Here is an 18,426-nt window from a genome sequence, read left to right on the forward strand (position 1 = left end):
TCCCTCAACCAGGAAGATTTCCTGAGCCTCAGGGTATGATGACAGAACACCTCTGAAGTGGGCCTAGCCCACGTAGTTTCTGCCTACCCCATGCCATTTTATATTCTATGAATGTCAGTTAGTGTTTTATCTTATGTGCTTATATACTGAGGGATTTACAAAAGATCATAGTTATGAAAGTCAAATTGATGATCATGGTACATAAATACCAATAAAATTAAAATATCACACGAGGACAAACTAATTACACTTGCTCTGTGGAGATTCTCCTTATGCATTAAACTAAGAAAAACATCCCATGTTAACTATTGGCAAGACACTTCTTCAAAGACTCTCGACTTGTTGCAGTATACACAGGATGGTTTTGGTTTGCTATTATAATAGCAGCTACTGACAGTGACCCTCTTTATACCAGCCTGAGTCTGTCCCCAGCAAGTCCATTGCTCTGTTTTAACTTAGGGTTTGGGAATAAAATTCTAGGCCCTGCAGATACAGGCAGGCTCCGTCTTCAGTACCTCGGGTACAGAGAGCACAAAGGGGTTCCGTGTTCCCCTCTCTGACAGCCATATCACCAGCCCATCTCTCCAAGGCTACAGGAATGCCAAGCCCTATACGGCCAGATGAAGGGTGGGCAAGGGCATTGCTGGAAGCTGCCTCCCACAGCCACTTTTCTTTTGCAGATAGTCCTCTGAGTTCATGTGTATCCTTAGTTACAGGAGCTATTCCCAGCTTCATCATATTATCTGGGAGAGGATACGCCACCACCTGCCCATGTTCCTGGAGGATAGGGATGAGATAATAGAATCAGAATTGTTCAAGAGTTCTGTGTTCTATTCCCAGGGGTGCAATTATGGAAGACAGTAACCCTAGACAAGATATGGAACTTCAGGAGGACTTAGATTTTTTTCATCAATAAAATGCAAGGGATGGACTAAAAGACCTCTAGCCTGCTTCTCTCTGCCCATTCATGTGTTTCATTATTACAACACTGATAGGTGCAAACATACCACTGAAACTCAAAGACCCACAGAAGGGAAATTTTTCCTTCCCATGTATTATTGAAAACTACCCGGTTTCCCTGAAAATAAGACCTAGCCTGACAATCAACTTTAATGTGTCTTTTGGAGCAAAAATTAATATAAGACCCAGTCTTATTTTACTATAATATAAGACTCAGTCTTATATAATATAATATAATATAATATAATATAATATAATATAATATAATATAATGCAATGCAATGCAATGCAATGCAATGCAATGCAATGCAATGCAATGCAATGCAATATAATATAATATAATATATATATAATATAACATAAATAACATAAGATGGGGTCTTATATTAATTTTTGCTCCAAAAGATGCATTAGAGCTGATTGTCCGGCTAGGTCTTATTTTCGGGGAAACAGTATATTACTTCATGAAATTACAAATCTGCGTCATGGAGGCTTTGTCATGTTTCTTGACTCAGCTGGACTACACTTCCCAGAATTCCCTTCCATGTATACTTCCACTTAGGGTGGGACATGAGAAACCTTCCTGTGCAAGATCTGGTAGGTGGAAATGAAGTGGCAGCCATCTGGGAGCTGGCACACATTGTCCTTGATCTGTGGGCTCACCTCATTGGCATGGAGCAGCAGACAGGATTGAAAATACCCCACCACTCCCTGGATCCTCCTACAGTTGCTCTGATTCCTGGGACTGCTGTGTGCTTAGGTACATGACAAGAGTGCCAGCTTCTGCAAGGACCCAACCATCAAGGTCAGGGGCAATAAGAACTGGCAGGTTCAATGCGTCCAGCTTTCCATCCATCTCCCTTCCATCTGACTGCTCTGTGGAATTCAAGGTCTGGTATCAGTCACAAAGGCAACAGGCTTACAGAGGCTTTTTAACTCACTTCCCCAATTGCTCAAGGCCACATCCTGTAACAAATCCCTTTGTATATATTTTAAATCACCTAATATTTCTTAGTGGTTCTCTTATTGAATGCTAGTTATGCACACTACATTAAATATTTTTAAAATGAAATGTTATCATGTCTGCTCCTTTTAAAAACATCTTGTTGGGGCCGGCCCAGTGGCTCAGGCGGTTAGAACTCCGTGCTCCTAACGCCAAAGGCTGTCGGTTAGATTCCCACATGGGCCAGTGCCAGATGGCTCAGTTGGTTGGAGCACGGGCTCTCAACTGCAAGGTTGCCTGTTCGACTCCAGCAAGGGATGGTGGGCTGCGCCCCTTGCAACTAACAGCGGCAGCTGGACCTGGAGCTGAGCTGCGCCCTCCACAACTAAGATCGAAAGGACAACATCTTGACTTTGAAAAAGTTCCTGGAAGTACACACTGTTCTCCAATAAAGTCCTGTTCCCCTACTCCAAAATAAAAAATAAAAAAACAAAAAGTGAAAAATAAATAAAAACATCTTGTTGATATTAGATTTGGTAGAAATCTTAGAAAGAGGTCATGAAGACCAACCCCTCACTTTGAGTCTGGAGAAACTGAAGCTTAAGTCATGCAGACACATTTGGAAGCAGAGCAGGGGCCAGGACACAGGACTTGCGACTCAGTTGTGTACTCTCTGCCATGGAAGACCCAACATGATGAAAAGCCAGAGTTATAAAATTAATTAAAATTACTTTACTTGTTTATGTGCATTTAAGCATTTCTGAGACCATTAGTGTTTCACAATCATTCAGTCCAGTCCTAGAGAGAGAAAGTGATGTAATTTAATCTTCAAAGTTTGGACTAAAAACACTCAGAATCTCTCCCAAAATGCACCATCCATTTATCTCTTCACCAAAAAATGTTTGTTGAGTATCTGCTATTGGCAGACACCGTTCTCAGTGCTGAGAATACAGAGATGGATAAGGCCTTTGTCCTCATGGACTCCTGGGCAGACAAAAGGAGGCAAATAATAAATATATATTTTTTATATAGCCATCATTTCCATGAAGCAATATAAAAATGGTGAGGATATAGAGGTTATCATAGGGGTTCTTAAATTTCAGGAGCTGATATTTGAATATGAAGTGAGGAAGCAAGTGCTATGAGTTGCTGGGAGAAGATGGTTCCACTAGGAAAGAACCACAAATACAAAAGCCCCAAGTTGCTTTTTATGTGCAATGACCATATTGACTCTGAGAGAGAATGACAAGAGATTAGTTCTTTGTATGTGAGAATCTTGGATTTTATTTTGAATGTTATAGGAAATCATTGAAGAGATTTGAGCAGAGGAACAAAAGATCTGATTTAAATTTTTAACAGCTTACTCTAGCAGCTACATGAAAAATTCTCTGTAGGGGGGCAGGGTAAAAACACCATATTTCCCCCAAAATAAGACCCAGCCGGACAATCAGCTCTAACATATCTTTTGGAGTAAAAATTAATATAAGACAGGGGAACAGGTTTAGGAGTTGTGCAAAATCAAGAGCTCTATTTCTGAACATGTTCAAATTTTGATGCCTCTCAGACATCCAAGTGGACATGTCAAATAACTGGCAGTTTATACTCATGGAGTCACATCGATAACACCTTTGGGATATGGTAAAATAAGACCGGGTCTTATACAATATAAGACTGGGTATAATATAATATTATACTATACTATACTATACTATACTATACTATACTATACTATACTATACTATACTATAATGTAATACTGGGTCTTCTATTAATTTTTGCTTCTAAAGATGCGTTAGAGCTGATTGTCTGGCTAGGTCTTATTTTCATGTAAACACAGCTGGAAGACCTATTGGTGGAGTCTTGGACTAAAGTTTTCGTTGTAAAGAAGGTGAGATATAATTGGATCCAGAATATGTCTTAAAGGTACAGCAGAAGAACTTAAAGATGGATTGTATGTGAAGCATAATAGAAAGAGAGCAATATAGGGGACTCCTAGATTTTGGACCTGAGCGGCTGATTGCCTGGCAGTGTCATTTACTGAGATGGGGAACAGGTTTAGGAGTTGTACAAAATCAAGAGCTCTATTTTTGAACATGTTCAAATTTTGATGCCTCTCAGATATCCAAGTGAACATGTCAAATAACTGGCAGTTTATACTCATGGAGTCACATCGATAACACCTTTGGGATATGAACAGATCAAAGTTTTAGTGTATGCATTTTGTGGACACATGAAGTAATGTTTGGCAAGGGAATGTTTATCAAGTAGGACTTGGATATACCTATTTATACCAGCTTAGGAAAACATTTGTCAGCCCATCAGTGTTTTGTTAGTTTTTCTCTCCTTATATACATAAGGCACACATATAAAAAAATCATCAGAATAAATTTTATCTTATCCTGGCAAATGAATCCCAATACTCTTGTCCTTCTCTCCGCATGTCCAAATGTTACTATTTTTTTAAACAAACAATTTGTATCAGGTGTCAAATCCCACCTCTTCCAGAAAGATCTTTCCTAGTTAATCCAGCTCACCATGATCTCTGCTCACACCTCCCTTAGTATCTACTGTCAGTGCTGTATCATTTAACACATAATTATTTTTATCTGGCATCATATGTGTTATCTTTTGCTCTCCCCTAGATTATATAATACCTTGAGAAAAGTGCCATGTCTATCTCTCTATAATCCACTGAGATACATACTGAGGGGGTGTTCACCAAGTCCACCAAACTTATTTCTCTTTTCTTTTGGACGGACACACAGCTAGACAATATTTCCTGGTCTCCTTGGCTATTAATCGAGTAGCAACCGAGGAAAAGCATATAGAAGTGGTACACAACATTTCCAGGCCTATCCCATAAGAATCTCCCAGATGATCTTCCTTTGTCTCTCTCGTCTTGTCTTCTGTCCGGATGCTGATGCCCAGGATAACGTTGGATAACATATGTTGAAGATGGCAAATTTTCTGTCACCCTGGGCCCCTGAATGACTGACTACATGGAGCAGAACCTAGGCCAGCAATTAAACTTTTAATGAGTGAGAAGTAAATTCTACTGTGTTAATCCATGAAGATTTGGGGCTTTATCTGTTGTGACAGTTAGCATGTACTTTAGTATCTTGTTGCCTGGAACAGGCTTGTAAAACCTTTATATGAAAGGCTGTTGGAGACCATGCAAACATGTTCTATTTTTGTCAGGCAAGTAAAGTTGCTTGCTGAGGTGAGGCAGCTAGTACCGTGTTTCCCCGAAAGTAAGACCCAGCTGGACCATCAGCTCTAATGCGTCTTTTGGAGCAAAAAATTAATATAAGACCTGGTCTTATTTTACTATAATATAAGACCAGGTCATATAATATAATATAATATAATATAATATAATATAATATAATATAATATAATATAATATAATATAATATAATATAATATAATATTATAATGTAAGACAGAGTCTTACATTAATTTTTTGCTCCAAAATATGCATTAGAGGTGATGGTCCAACTAGGTCTTATTTTCGGGGAAACAGGGTAAGTGGTAGAGACAGGTCTGTCTGATTCTAAAGCTTGTGCTTTTAATCAATACCTTATACTGAATCTCTAATATCATTGATAATGAATGTCCTGGCAATAAGAGAATTATTAAAACTTTAGGCTATAGCACAGACCGAAAAATACAAAAAACAAAAAACCTTCTCATGTAAATTTCAGCAAACTAATGAGGGGTCTAAAAAGTGGTTTCAGTGAGCCATGCGGAGGAGGAGAGGAAGAAAACACAGAGGCAAATGGATAGAACCGGAACACCTCTTCTCCCAAATGCTATACACACATGATTTGTTGACTTTGTCTGTAAACAAATCACCATGTCCTGTTTAATTTGTGAGGCAGACCCCACTCATCAAAAGATGTTGGAAGAGTAGGCTTCCAACATTTCATCCCAAATGTTGAAAAAACCCACATAATTGATGAGAACCCCCACATAATTGAAGACTGGGAAGAAAAGTGTGAGAAATAAGCTAATAGAAGCAGTAAATCTTCTGAAAATTGGAGAATTAAACCAAAAAGTCCTTCTCAGGAGCAATATACCAAAATGTATGTATATGTACATATATCACAATAATCCCATGTCAATTAACTTTACCAAAATTTCAAATCTATATATTTTAAACTCAAAAAGAAAACAGTAAAAATAGCTCAAAACCAGCAAATTTAATCTCAAAAATGGGTCTATGTTACAAATACTATGTTATTTATATTTTATAAATACATGATGCTACTATGAAAAGTCTAATACAATTTATCCTGGTAATGCATGAAATAAATAAAGTAAAACCCATGTGTTCACAGTCTTGGCCCTATGAGTCTCCTATTGCATTACTCAAAGAAAACTTCACTAAATCGTTTGACCACATCTCCAGTTCAGATCATCAGAATTCTAAATCTAGGTCACTGTTCACAGCAGGACCTGAATAAAAGACTGTGGACCATTTATCATCTTCTGTAGACATATGAAAATAATTCAGAATTTATAATCATAAGGATAGTGGTAATACTTTCTGTGTTAGAGTTTTAAATCACTTTCATATTCATTATGTAATTTGACCTCACAACGACAGATACTAGTTCTTCATAATTATCATTGTCTATATTTTACAGAAGAGATAAAGCACACACTGAGAGCTCAAGTCACTTCCCAGAGGCCATACAGTTAGTCCTTAAACCCAGGTCTTAGGAATGAAACTCAGTGCTTTTTCTGCAAAATTGCCTTTTCCATGAAAACTTAAACCTTTCTAAAGCAAATAACATTTACAACTCATTGAGGCAAGTTGGACAGATGGCATAGTCCCAAATTACAGATGAGAAAACTGAGACTCCGAAAATTAAATGAATTAAAGAACCCTGAACTAGTTTGTAACTGGAAAAAAACACACACACAAAGAAAAACCTCAATTCAAATCAAAGAGTGTGAGTTCAAGTCCAGCTTTCTTTTCCTTGTAGCACTATGACCCATAGTTCAGAGGGAAAGTGCCATTCACAAGAAACTCAAGCTTTGGAGTCAGAACCAGGCTCACATTCCAGCTGCACCATGAGCCATGAGCTGGATTGTTGAACTCTCTCAGGGTCAGCCCCTCCATCTGCCTCATGCTGTGTGACACCTCAAACTCAACATGATTAAACTGAACTTGTAATTCACTGAAGCTTCTCCTAACTCGATGCTATTTTAATGTTGCCTCTCTTTGAAACTGGTACCAGGATCCACCCAGTTAAGAAAAGCAGAAACTAACCCTTCACTCTGCCTCACCCATGTAGGATCTTACATCATAAATACTTCTCGGACACATGCCTTGGCTTCTTCTCCACTCGCTATAACCTTCACACTGGTGTCCCTGGTCTTCCTCCCTTCCAACACACTCTCAACTCTACAAAGAATCCAGTCTTACCAGAAAAAATCCTGAAATGATTTCACATTGCTCTGGCAAAAACCCAAATCCCCATGTATGGCCCTGAATGACCTGGACTCAGCCTCCTTTCTCAGCCTCATCTCACTCTTCTCTCCCCATCCTCTCTACCGGGCCTGTGCTGGCAGCCTTATGTACATTATCTAGATGAGCTCTCGAAATCTCCACCACCAACCTACATAGGAGTATTACGCAGCCTGTTTGAAACTATTGTCTGTTTGTTTGTTTTTTGGTTTCCACTTCCAAACTTAATCTTGTATTCCCATAAGACATACGCTATAAAAACAATTATTGTACAATCATAGTGATTTGCTGAGCCTCGCTTACCAGGATATAACATGAACATAATCCAAGCATATTTGCATAACAATAAAAATACTTAATTATTAATGGCTATAAGGAAACAGATATTTGGCCGTAGGTTTATAAATTAACATTTAACTCATGAAGTCTCAGATTGTTCTTTTTTTAATGGAGGTTCTAGTTTCTGTTTGTTATTCATTGGTGATACCTGTACATAAGAACCTGCATACATAGCCCCTGACCTTAAGAACCATAGCACAACTTAGGAAACTGTCACCTTGCCCATCTTAAGGAGATAGAATTCCTTCGCACCTTTGATAAGACTTTCAAACATATAAGCAGCTTGGTATTTCAAAGTTCACATTTTATGAGGTAATTCAATCAGTGGTAATAAATGTTAGGTTGGCCCTGCCTGGGGTAAACCTTCATTCAAAGTCCTTGCTTTGTCAAGTAAGGCAAAAAAATATTTCTTGAAGTTTCTGGGAGGTCTCAGAGCATGCAAGGAGGAGCCAAAGAATATTTATGGTGGGAGTTTAGGAAATCCAATCCTAGTTACTTTAAAGTATGAAAAATATATTATTTATTTGGGGGAAGGGAGTGGAAATTGAATCCTGCCTGTCTCAGGAAAATACGTAAGCACTAATGTTTATGGCAGCCAGTGGGAATCAAAACTTTTTCTCTGGTAGAATACCTAACAAAGTTTAGATTTGCAAATAAAAAAGAAAGAAAGAACAAAAGAAAAAAAGGTAGGATACATTTAACCAAGAAGGTGAAAGACATGCAACACTGAAAACTGTAAGACATTAATGAACAAAATTGAAGATACAAATAAATGAAAACATATCAGATGCTCATGGATTGGAAGGATTAATATTGTTAAAATGTCCATACTCCCCAAAGTAATCTACAGATTCAATGCAATCCCTATCAAAATTCCAATGGCATTTTTTACAGAAATAGAACAAGCAATTCTAAAATTTGTCTGGAATGACAAAAGACCCCAAATAGCCAAAGCAATCCTGAGAAAGAAGAACAAAGCTGGAGGTATAATGCTCCCTGATTTCAAACTGTATTGCAAAGCTACAGTAATCAAAACAGTATGAACTTGACAAAAAAAAAAAAAAAAAGAACAAACAGACACATAGATCAATGGAATAGAATAGAATGCACAAATAAGCCCACACAAGTATGGTCAGTCAATTTACAACAAGGGAGACAGGAAAGTGTGTTCACTAAATGGTGTTGGGAACACTGGACGATAAGATGAAAAAGAATGAAACTGGACCATGATCTGACACCATACACACAAAAATAACTCAAAATGGATCAAAGACTTGAATGTAAGACCTGAAACCATAAAGCCCCTAGAAGAAAATAAAGGTGGTAAGCTCCTTGCAATGGTCTTATTGATCATTTTTTGGGTGTGACACCAAAAGCAAAGGCAGGAAAAGAAAATAATAAATAAATGGGACCACATAAAACTAAAAATTCCCTGCACCGCAAAGAAAATCATCAGCAAAATGAAAAAGAAACCTGCTGAATTGAAGAAAATATTTCCAAGTCATATATCTGACAAGGGGTTAATACCCAAAATATAGTAGTCCTCCCCCTAGCTGCAGTCTCACTTTCAGGTTTCAATTACCCTCCATCAACTGCTGTCTGAAAAGATTAAATGGAAAATTCCAGAAATAAGCAATTCACTAGTTTTAAATTATGTACTTCTATGAGTAGTGTGATCAAATCTCGCCCTGTCCCACTCCATCTCAACCCGGTCTGAATCACCCCCTCGGTCCACCATATCCACACTGTATACTCAATCTGCCTGTTAGTCACTTAGTATCCATCTCATTTATCAGATCTGTTATGAGAGAGAGAGAGAGAGAGAGAGAGAGAGATCATATTCACATAATATTTATTACAGTATATTATTATAATTGTTCTATTTTATTATTAATTATTTTTGCTAATCTCAATGGCTAATCAACTTTATCATAGGTATGCATATATAGGAAAAAACAGAGTATATATAAGTACTAGCCACAGTTTCAGGCATCCACTGGGGATCCAAAGATAAGGGCAGAGAGGGCTGCTGTATGTAAAGAACTCATACAACCCAATAGTAAAATAAACAAACAATGCAATTTAAAAATAAACATAGGATCTGAATAGACATTTTCCCAAAGAAGACACACAGATGGCAAACAGGTACATGAAAAGGTGTTCAAAATCACTAATCATAACGAAAATGCAAATCAAAACTACAATGAGCTATCACCTCAAACCTATTAGAACGCCTAGTATCAAAAAGACAAGCGATAACAAGTGTTGGTGAGGATGTGGAAAAAAGGAAACCTTTGTTCACAGTTAGTGGGGATGTAAATTGGTGCAGTCACTATGGAACATGATGGACGTTCCTCAAAAACTTAAAATAAAACTACCATATGATCCAACCATTCTACTTCTGGGTATTTATCTGAAAGAAACAAAAACACTAACTTGAAAAGAGACATGTACCCCCATGTTCATTGCAGCATTACTTATAATAGCCAAGACATGGAAACAACCTAAGTGTCCACCAACAGCTAGATAGATAAAGGAATATATATATATATATATATATATATATATATATATATATATATATATATAATTTAGCCATAAAAAAGAAGGAATGGAATCTTGCCATTTGTAACAACATGGATGGACCCTGAGGGCATTATGCTGAATGAAATAAGTCAGACAGAATAAGACAAATACTGCAAATACTGGATGATGTCACTTATAGGTAGAATCTAAAACAGAAATAAGCTCAGAGATACAGAGAACAAATTGATGGTTGCCCCAGGTGGGGGATGGGGGATCAGCAAAATAGGTGAAGGTGGTCAAAACATACAAACTTCCAGTCCTAAAATAAACAAGTCACAGGGACGTAAGGTATAGCATGCTGATTATAGTTAATAATACTGTATGTATATTTGAAAGTTGCTAAGAGAGTAGATCTTAAAAGTTCTCATCATAAAATAAATTTTTTCTAACTATATATAATGATGGATGTTGACTAGACTTACTTCAGTGATCATTTCACAATATATTCAAATATCAACTCATTATGGTGTACACCTGTGACTATGCGTAATATAATGTTATATGTCAATTATTCCTCAATGAAAATGAAGAACTGTGTGGGATTTTAAAAATAACCAAATGAAAAAACAACTTTATAATAGCTAACACATGCTAAAAGTAGCATATATGACTCTTACCTTTATACATACTTTGAATGAAATGAAGTGTATTATGAAATCAAATTACTGAATCACTGGGAGAATTTCCCCAGGATGTGCTGGTTACTAAAAACACAAATGTCAGCATGATAATAGAGGCCTGTGCTGTTCAACTAAGCTTCCCACTTGACTATTGGTATCAGATGAAGATGCCGAGACACAACAATGCATTTATGTCAACTGAAGTGCACAAAAGTCAGTGTCAGGAGGAGCAAGAGCCTCAAGACCGCTCTGCACAGCTGAGTCTCGTTGACCGACCACACTGGGATAAGGAAGTTTTGTTTTCTCACAGTACTTCCGAAGCACCTAATGAATACTTATTTTTAAAAATCACTTAAACAGCACAGGCAAAAAAAGGAAAACAAAGTGAATCTCATCAAAAGGAAAAACATTTATGTATCAAAGGATACCATCAAGAGAGTGAAAAGACAACGCACAGGATGGAAGAAAATATTTGCAAAGGATATAGTAGCCAATGAGGGATTAATATTAAGAATACATTCAAAAAATCCCTATAACTCAACAATAAAAAAACAAAGAACCCAACTCAAAACTGGGCAAAGAACTTGAATAGACATTTTCCAAAGAGGACATACAAACGGCCAATCAGCACATGAAAAGATGCTCAACATCACTAGCCATTAGGGAAATGCAAATCGAAACTACAATGAGATGCTACTTCACACCCATAAGATGGCTACTCTCAAGAGAACAAAATAACAAGTGCAGGTGAGGATGTGGACATATTGGAACACCGATGTATTGCTGGTGGGAAGATAAAATGGTGCAGCCACTGTGAGAAACAGGTTGGCAATTCCTCAAAAATTTAACCGTAGAATTACCATATGATCCAGGAACTCCACTTCTGCACATATACCCAAAAGAACTAAAAGGAAGACAAACATACTTATACACCAATGTTCAGAGCAATAACCTTTTGACTATGATGTACACAGAGTTTATATTTGGGATGATGAAAATTTTCTGGAAATGGATAGTAGTGATGGTTATAGAACATGGCAAGCGTACTTAATGCCACTGAATTCTACACTTACAAATGGTTAAGATGGTAAAGCTTGTTATGCATACTTTACCACAATTTTAAAAATCACTCAACATGAAACAATTTAGAAAAGTGTACTTCTATAAAATGTTGAAAGATAAGTACAAGTTATTTTATTTATCCATTAGCTCTGTGGGCTAGATGAAATTAAACTGAAGGCTAGATTATGAAATACAGTTTCCTCATCCCCAAATTATGAATCAATGTAAACAGTCTTCAACAGTGCTGAATTTCCTTAGTTAAATGGAAGGAAAGTAATCACGTGGTTGGGGTTTCAGAAAGAAAAGGATAATAATGGGGAAAGGAGGGGAGGGTATTGTATTTTTTTATTATATTCAAATAAAAGTTTGCAATCTGTGCTTTACAAAAGTTTACCAAAAGAAAATGAAATGAAAACAGTTAAATAAGTTGCCATTGAATTCACACTCAGAAATGAAACTGAGAAAAAAAACCTAAATCTTCTAAGATCAAGAGTCCACTGTTGGCTGCACTTCACTAGACATGGCAATACAAAACACACACATGAACATGCACACACACGCATGCATACACAAGTACACACACACACACACACACACACACACACTTTTGTTTTAAAAGAAGCACATATCCAGCTTCTATCATTCCTTCTGATTCTGAGTCATCCAATCCTGCCCTTGGCCCACACCCTCTCATACATAAACCCACATAATATGGGGATGTGTGTGTCTCTGTAACTATTTGACAACTGCCGGAAAGAAAACGGAAACTTCAGCTGTTCTCATGGGCTGATAAAGGAGGCCACGAACCTCGCTTGGCAACCCCTCCTTTGTTCGCAGCGGTTAGTGTTCAGGCCTCTTTGGGTTAGACCTACCCTCTTCATCAACATTTTTCCACTGGGACCTCAGAGTGGTCCACCCTGCGTCTCACGTTGCAGGTGGTTGTATTTCACTCCAAGCAAACAACGCCAAGACAAAGGTGACAAACCACCACATCCTCGGCCCTTTCTGTTACCGCTGAACCTTATTGCCCCTGCTCTGCCTTTAACGGGATCAGATTTTAAAGGCTGGAAATTCAAAGCCGGGCTGTGATGTTTGTACTCACTGAAGGTCCCCACAGGCTATGCCAATAGCTCCCCACGGGTGACCAGGACTCTCAAAATAGAGCTGCTCCTCCGGACAGGTTTTCTTCACCCGAAGAGAGTGCTATTCCCTTTACCTTTTTTAGGACAGTGGTCAACATTTGTTGGTTTATTACCAACTGAGATTTGGGGCTTCCTTAGTTACTGAGTTTGTTTTTGAATTTGTAAGTATCACGTTGTGTTGATCTCTTTATGTGTCTCTAATGGAATATCGCTGATTCCAGGCTGCCGTGTTACTCCTCGCTTCGTGCTTGTGCGGACTTCACTGCCCTGACAAGGCTGGAATTAGTTCTCAACAGATTCACAGGGAATAAACCCTAAAAAAGCAATAAATTCACCCAGTTTTTATAACAATTCCCTTTAGGCCCATGACAGACAAATACTTGTGTGTTTTCCTTGATGGTACTATTGAGAAACCGTATTTACAAGAATCTGGGTTTTTGAAGGTTATTTCTACAATGAAAACCTGCTATTCGCCCTTCCTATCTTATTAAAGAAAATTTTACTGGGGATTTCTATCTTTTTATTTTTATCAGTGTATTTTATCTTTTTGTTTTGGGGGGAGTGGTGGAGGTCAACAGTCAACAGACTTCTGCTTTGTATTTTTACAAATATCCCATTACTGTCCTACCTAGTCATCCCAGTCATAGCTCAGAGCCCCCTTCACTCGTTCCAGCTCTGATGACACCCATAAATATGATTTATATAAGACCACCCAGCAATTACTCTCCAAAGAGACAGCAAATGATCTTTTTACCTTCATCTTCCTTCCCCTGGCCCAACGCACGCACAATTATGGGGCTTTAGGCAATTTTATGGTATCTTGCCTCTGTGCTTCCACATATGCGAGGGGAAATTGGGCCCAACAATTTAAAAAAAAAAAATGTGTACTCTGCCTGTCACTCACAGTTTCTAACTAAAGAAAGTTTACACATGAGTAAACATGGTCTATAATCCCTCCCAGCAGATAACAAAAATCCTATCACGTCTCTTTCGATCTTGTCATACGCAGTTTGATATATGAGGGCTAGCTTCTGCTAACTGAAAGTCATGCACAAAAGTGTGGCAAACCTAGTCAACAGCAATCATAATAATGGGGGAGGTAATTCTCAGTGTGGTATCCATTAGATATGCATAATTGCAAGATCCTGTCAGCATGATTTGGGTCCAAATCAAGTCCACTCATGTATCTTCATTTTATCATGCAGAAATTTGTGTATACAATGCCTGGGACCCAGAGACAACGCGTCCTATCTCCAAGTCTTCCATCACAACGGGAGACCTCTGCTGACTGGCTCATACCAAGCCAACAATTCAGCTACCTATATACATGACATGCTAACAATCCAATCAAAAGGAATAATTGTTGTAAAGACCTCAGCTGCTCTCCACATTGAAAAAAACCCAACATGTGTACATGTGTACAGGTGGTTACACTGCTTCCCCTCCCCAAGGGCAGGAGGATGTGAAGACTTTTCTCTGCCAACACTCATTCACTATCATAGACAACGTTCAGCTTATATGTACCAAGTGCCAACACTTCATCCCAGGTACTATGTGCTAGGTGCTGGGGGATAATATGGTGAGGGGGGAACGAGAGAGGGAGGGAGAGAGAGAGAGAGAGGGAAGAAAAGAGGAAGGAAGAAAGGAGCAATGAGGGAAGGAGAAATGGAGAAAGGAGGGAGGAGCACACAGAATTTAAAATTTGGGAGAAACAGATACTAATTTTAAAAATCTGTATTTATAAAATGCCAACCTTAAAAGGTGCTATTAAATTAGAGCTATATCATGTTCAAAGTGAGGATAATACTGAGAATTGACCTTGTTAGGTCAGGAAAGGTATATGGAAAGTTTAAGTCTCCTTTTCCTTATTAAGCAAGACCACTGTGTATGTCTGTCAGTGGATACGTGTGTGCACACATGTGTGTGAGTGTGTGTGTGTGTGAGACTGTGTATGCTGGAGGCATTACCTAGAACCCAAATGGAGACCTCAAATATGGTGAAACAATGGAAAATTCCTGTTTTATTTCACCAGTAATATTGCACAGTGCAGTTATTAAAGGATTTGAGGGTTTTTTCCTGCCCTTTTTTATTACTGTCCTCTTCCTTTTCCAAAGTGATGTTTAGTGACAGATCACAATAACGGAAAAGTGGCTGTTGAGAGATCAGCATCACACCTAGTACACAGTAAGAGCTCAACAAATGGCAGTTTTGTTAATAGTTCAGGGACCTTGGGAGTAAGAAGTGACTTATGAGAGGGCCCATCTGAAGCCCTGTTTTAACAGCAGGAGGCCTCACCACTGGGATCTGAGTGGGTCCAGGAGCCAGTCACAGAGTTTCCTTGATATAACTTGGAGCTAGGAGTCTTTGAAGACAGCTCCCCTCCAAAAACTCGAGCTGCATTAAATGCCCAAGACTGAAACAATGAAATAAAGATGTAGGGAATAAATGCCCCTCTCAAAACTTTAGCTTATGGTAACTCTGAAAACATATGCTGATAGCAGTAGAGATAATATGTCCTTATATATTTATTTATCTATGTATTTATTTATTTATTTAACCTGGAATGTAATCCTTTCTTTTGACAGTCTTGTAACATTTCTGCTTCAGTTTTGCAGAAAGCCCAGAGATAAAGATAGTGCAACTAAACATTTCAATTAAGTAGCCACAACATTTTAAGCAGCTTACACTAAAATGATATACTACAAATCCACTATAGTGAATTATCATTTTCTAGGGAAATATTATTTTAAAAATTAAATAAGATCCAATATGTGAGAACTAACTAAATTTAAAGTGGATCTTCATTATTTGCCTTTACCTTTTTGATACCTTTGAAAAGAAATTGCTTGACCAAAAGCAATTAATACTACTACTACTAATAATAATAACAATAATAGAGTGATAGAGGATGTGTGTGAATTTAGTATCTTTTCTTCACATCTATTTTATTCCTTGTATCCCCTATCTCAGCTAATGCTAGTGTCACCAATTCAATGTTAGTCATTGCATTTCATGCAACAAATATTTCCCGAGACCTGTCTTGTGTTCGGCTCTGGGCTTAGCCATGGGGAATTAAAGATGAAAAAGACCCAGAATAAGCACCCAACAAGCTTTCAGTCTACTGTTACACACTCTTGAACAAATAACTATAACACACTGTGGGAGATGCTATGATCATGACAAAAGGTATTGAGGACCCTAGAAGAAGGGCAGACCTTCAGGAGACAGTCAGAAAAGGATTCCTAGAGAAAATGACCCTGAGTTAACCCCTAAATAATGAGTTGAATTTTCTTCTGCCTCCACATGGACCCCAACATACCTTTCCTGATCTATAACCAGCCCCTCTTTTGCAGGCTCCCCTCCAACCTCTACCAGTGGGTTTCCCATACTGCCTACAGAGTGATATCATTGAGATGCATCAAAAACAAAAAACAAACAAAAAACTTCCTTTCTCTTCAACTATTCATGACTGCTTCTTGTAATATTATAACAAAAAAGCCTGAGACTAAAGATGAGGAATCTATACCCTCAAGGGTGTCTACTGGCCAAAAGCCAATCTGCCAGCTGCCTCTACAATGTGTCTCTGAAGTCCTCTTTTTGTTTTTGCAATACATACACATTTTGAATTCTCGTTTATATTATACCCATGCTTGTTTTAATATATCAGTAGTTTTTCCCAACAGTGTTGAATAAATTAGTATGTGAATCATGCTGACATGGCTCTTCTCACAGCCCTCTGAATAGACACCAACCCCTTCAGCATGAGAGTCAAAGAGAGAGGATGAAACCCAAGGCCTCAGGACAACAGACACAAGCTTCATAGTTGTATTAGTCAGTGTTCTCTAGAGAATAGAACATCAGGCTATGTATATAGGAATAGATTTATTTTAAAGAATTAACTGAAGCAGTTATGGAATCAGATAAGTCCAAAATCTGCAGGGTGAGTCATCAGACTGGAGACCCAGGAAGAGCCAATATTGCAGTTCAAGTCCAAAACCCATCTGCTAGAATAATTCCCTTTTGATCAGGGGAGGAAAATCTTTTGTTCTATTCAGGCCCTCAACTGATTGGATGAGGCTCACTCATATTATGGAGGGCAATCTGCTGTACTCACAGTGTACCAATTAAAAGTTAATCTCATCCAAAAACTCTCACAGACACATTTAAAATAATGATTGACTAACTATCTGGGTACCATGACCCGGCTAAGTTGACACAAAAGTAACCAGTCAAATACTTGTACCTTTCAGATTGTCTCCTCCTCCCACCTGGTCTAACTGCTGTCTTCAGCCTGCTAGGTTCATTATTCATTCCTTTAAAATTTATTGTGCACATAATAGAACAAAAATAAATTCAATTCCTGAGTTCATGGAACATATATTCTAGTGCAGATCTTATAATGACTCTAGAGAGACATTAATCAAATAAACACAAAAATGAATGCAAAATTGGAAATGTGAAAGCTGTTATCAACTAGAAATAAAACATAGTAGGAGGCAGTAAACTAGAAATTTGATCAAGTCTGGCAAATGAAGGAAAGTTTCCTTGAGGGAGGGGTGTTTAAATGGAGCTAGGACAGAGAGTAAGTAGGCTAGACTGTGCCTCGTGTTCTTACTTTCTCATTGTTGCCATTGGAGTCTTTAAAATGTCACAGTAGCATACCGCATACTAATGTTTAAAAATTACTGGAGCTATCATTAAGAGTGTGCTCAAATTCTCCCTTCCACCCCTGAAATAGCATTGTTTCATTCAGTACGAAGGATGAGAAACAGGAAGGCATCAAAAATGCCTTCTAGAGTTTTTGAGGCCATAACTGATGACTGCAGTTAGCGCAAGTGCATTGATTGAGCTTTTATTCTATGTCAGGATTGCACTTGGGCCACACAGAAAGACACTGTACTAATCTTTAAGGAGTGAACAGTGAAGGAGGGCATCCAACAAGTAAACAGTGTATACTTTAGTTCTTTGAATTCTGCACCACTCTTTGTTAAAATTTGGGGATAATGCTGGGGGAAGCTAAGGTAGGAAGTGATAGGGGAAGAGACAGAAAACCTTCACAACTCATAGGTGATCTATGAGTTGAATCTCAAATGATGTGTCCTAATTTTCTGAGTAAAGAAGAGCAAAGTGTAGCTGAAGAAGTGGAAAGCCACAGGGAAGAAAAGCATCCAAAGCTTCTGGAGAACTGCAAGTAGTTTGACCTGTCTGAAGGTTGGCTGGTTCCTGGAGAAGCTGTCTTTAACAACACAGAAAGTAGGCAGGGGGTTTCTAAGAAAGTATTTTTTCAAACTTATTTGA

Source organism: Rhinolophus sinicus, linkage group LG05 (genome assembly GCF_036562045.2).
Source record: "Rhinolophus sinicus isolate RSC01 linkage group LG05, ASM3656204v1, whole genome shotgun sequence".
Lineage (NCBI taxonomy): Eukaryota > Metazoa > Chordata > Mammalia > Chiroptera > Rhinolophidae > Rhinolophus > Rhinolophus sinicus.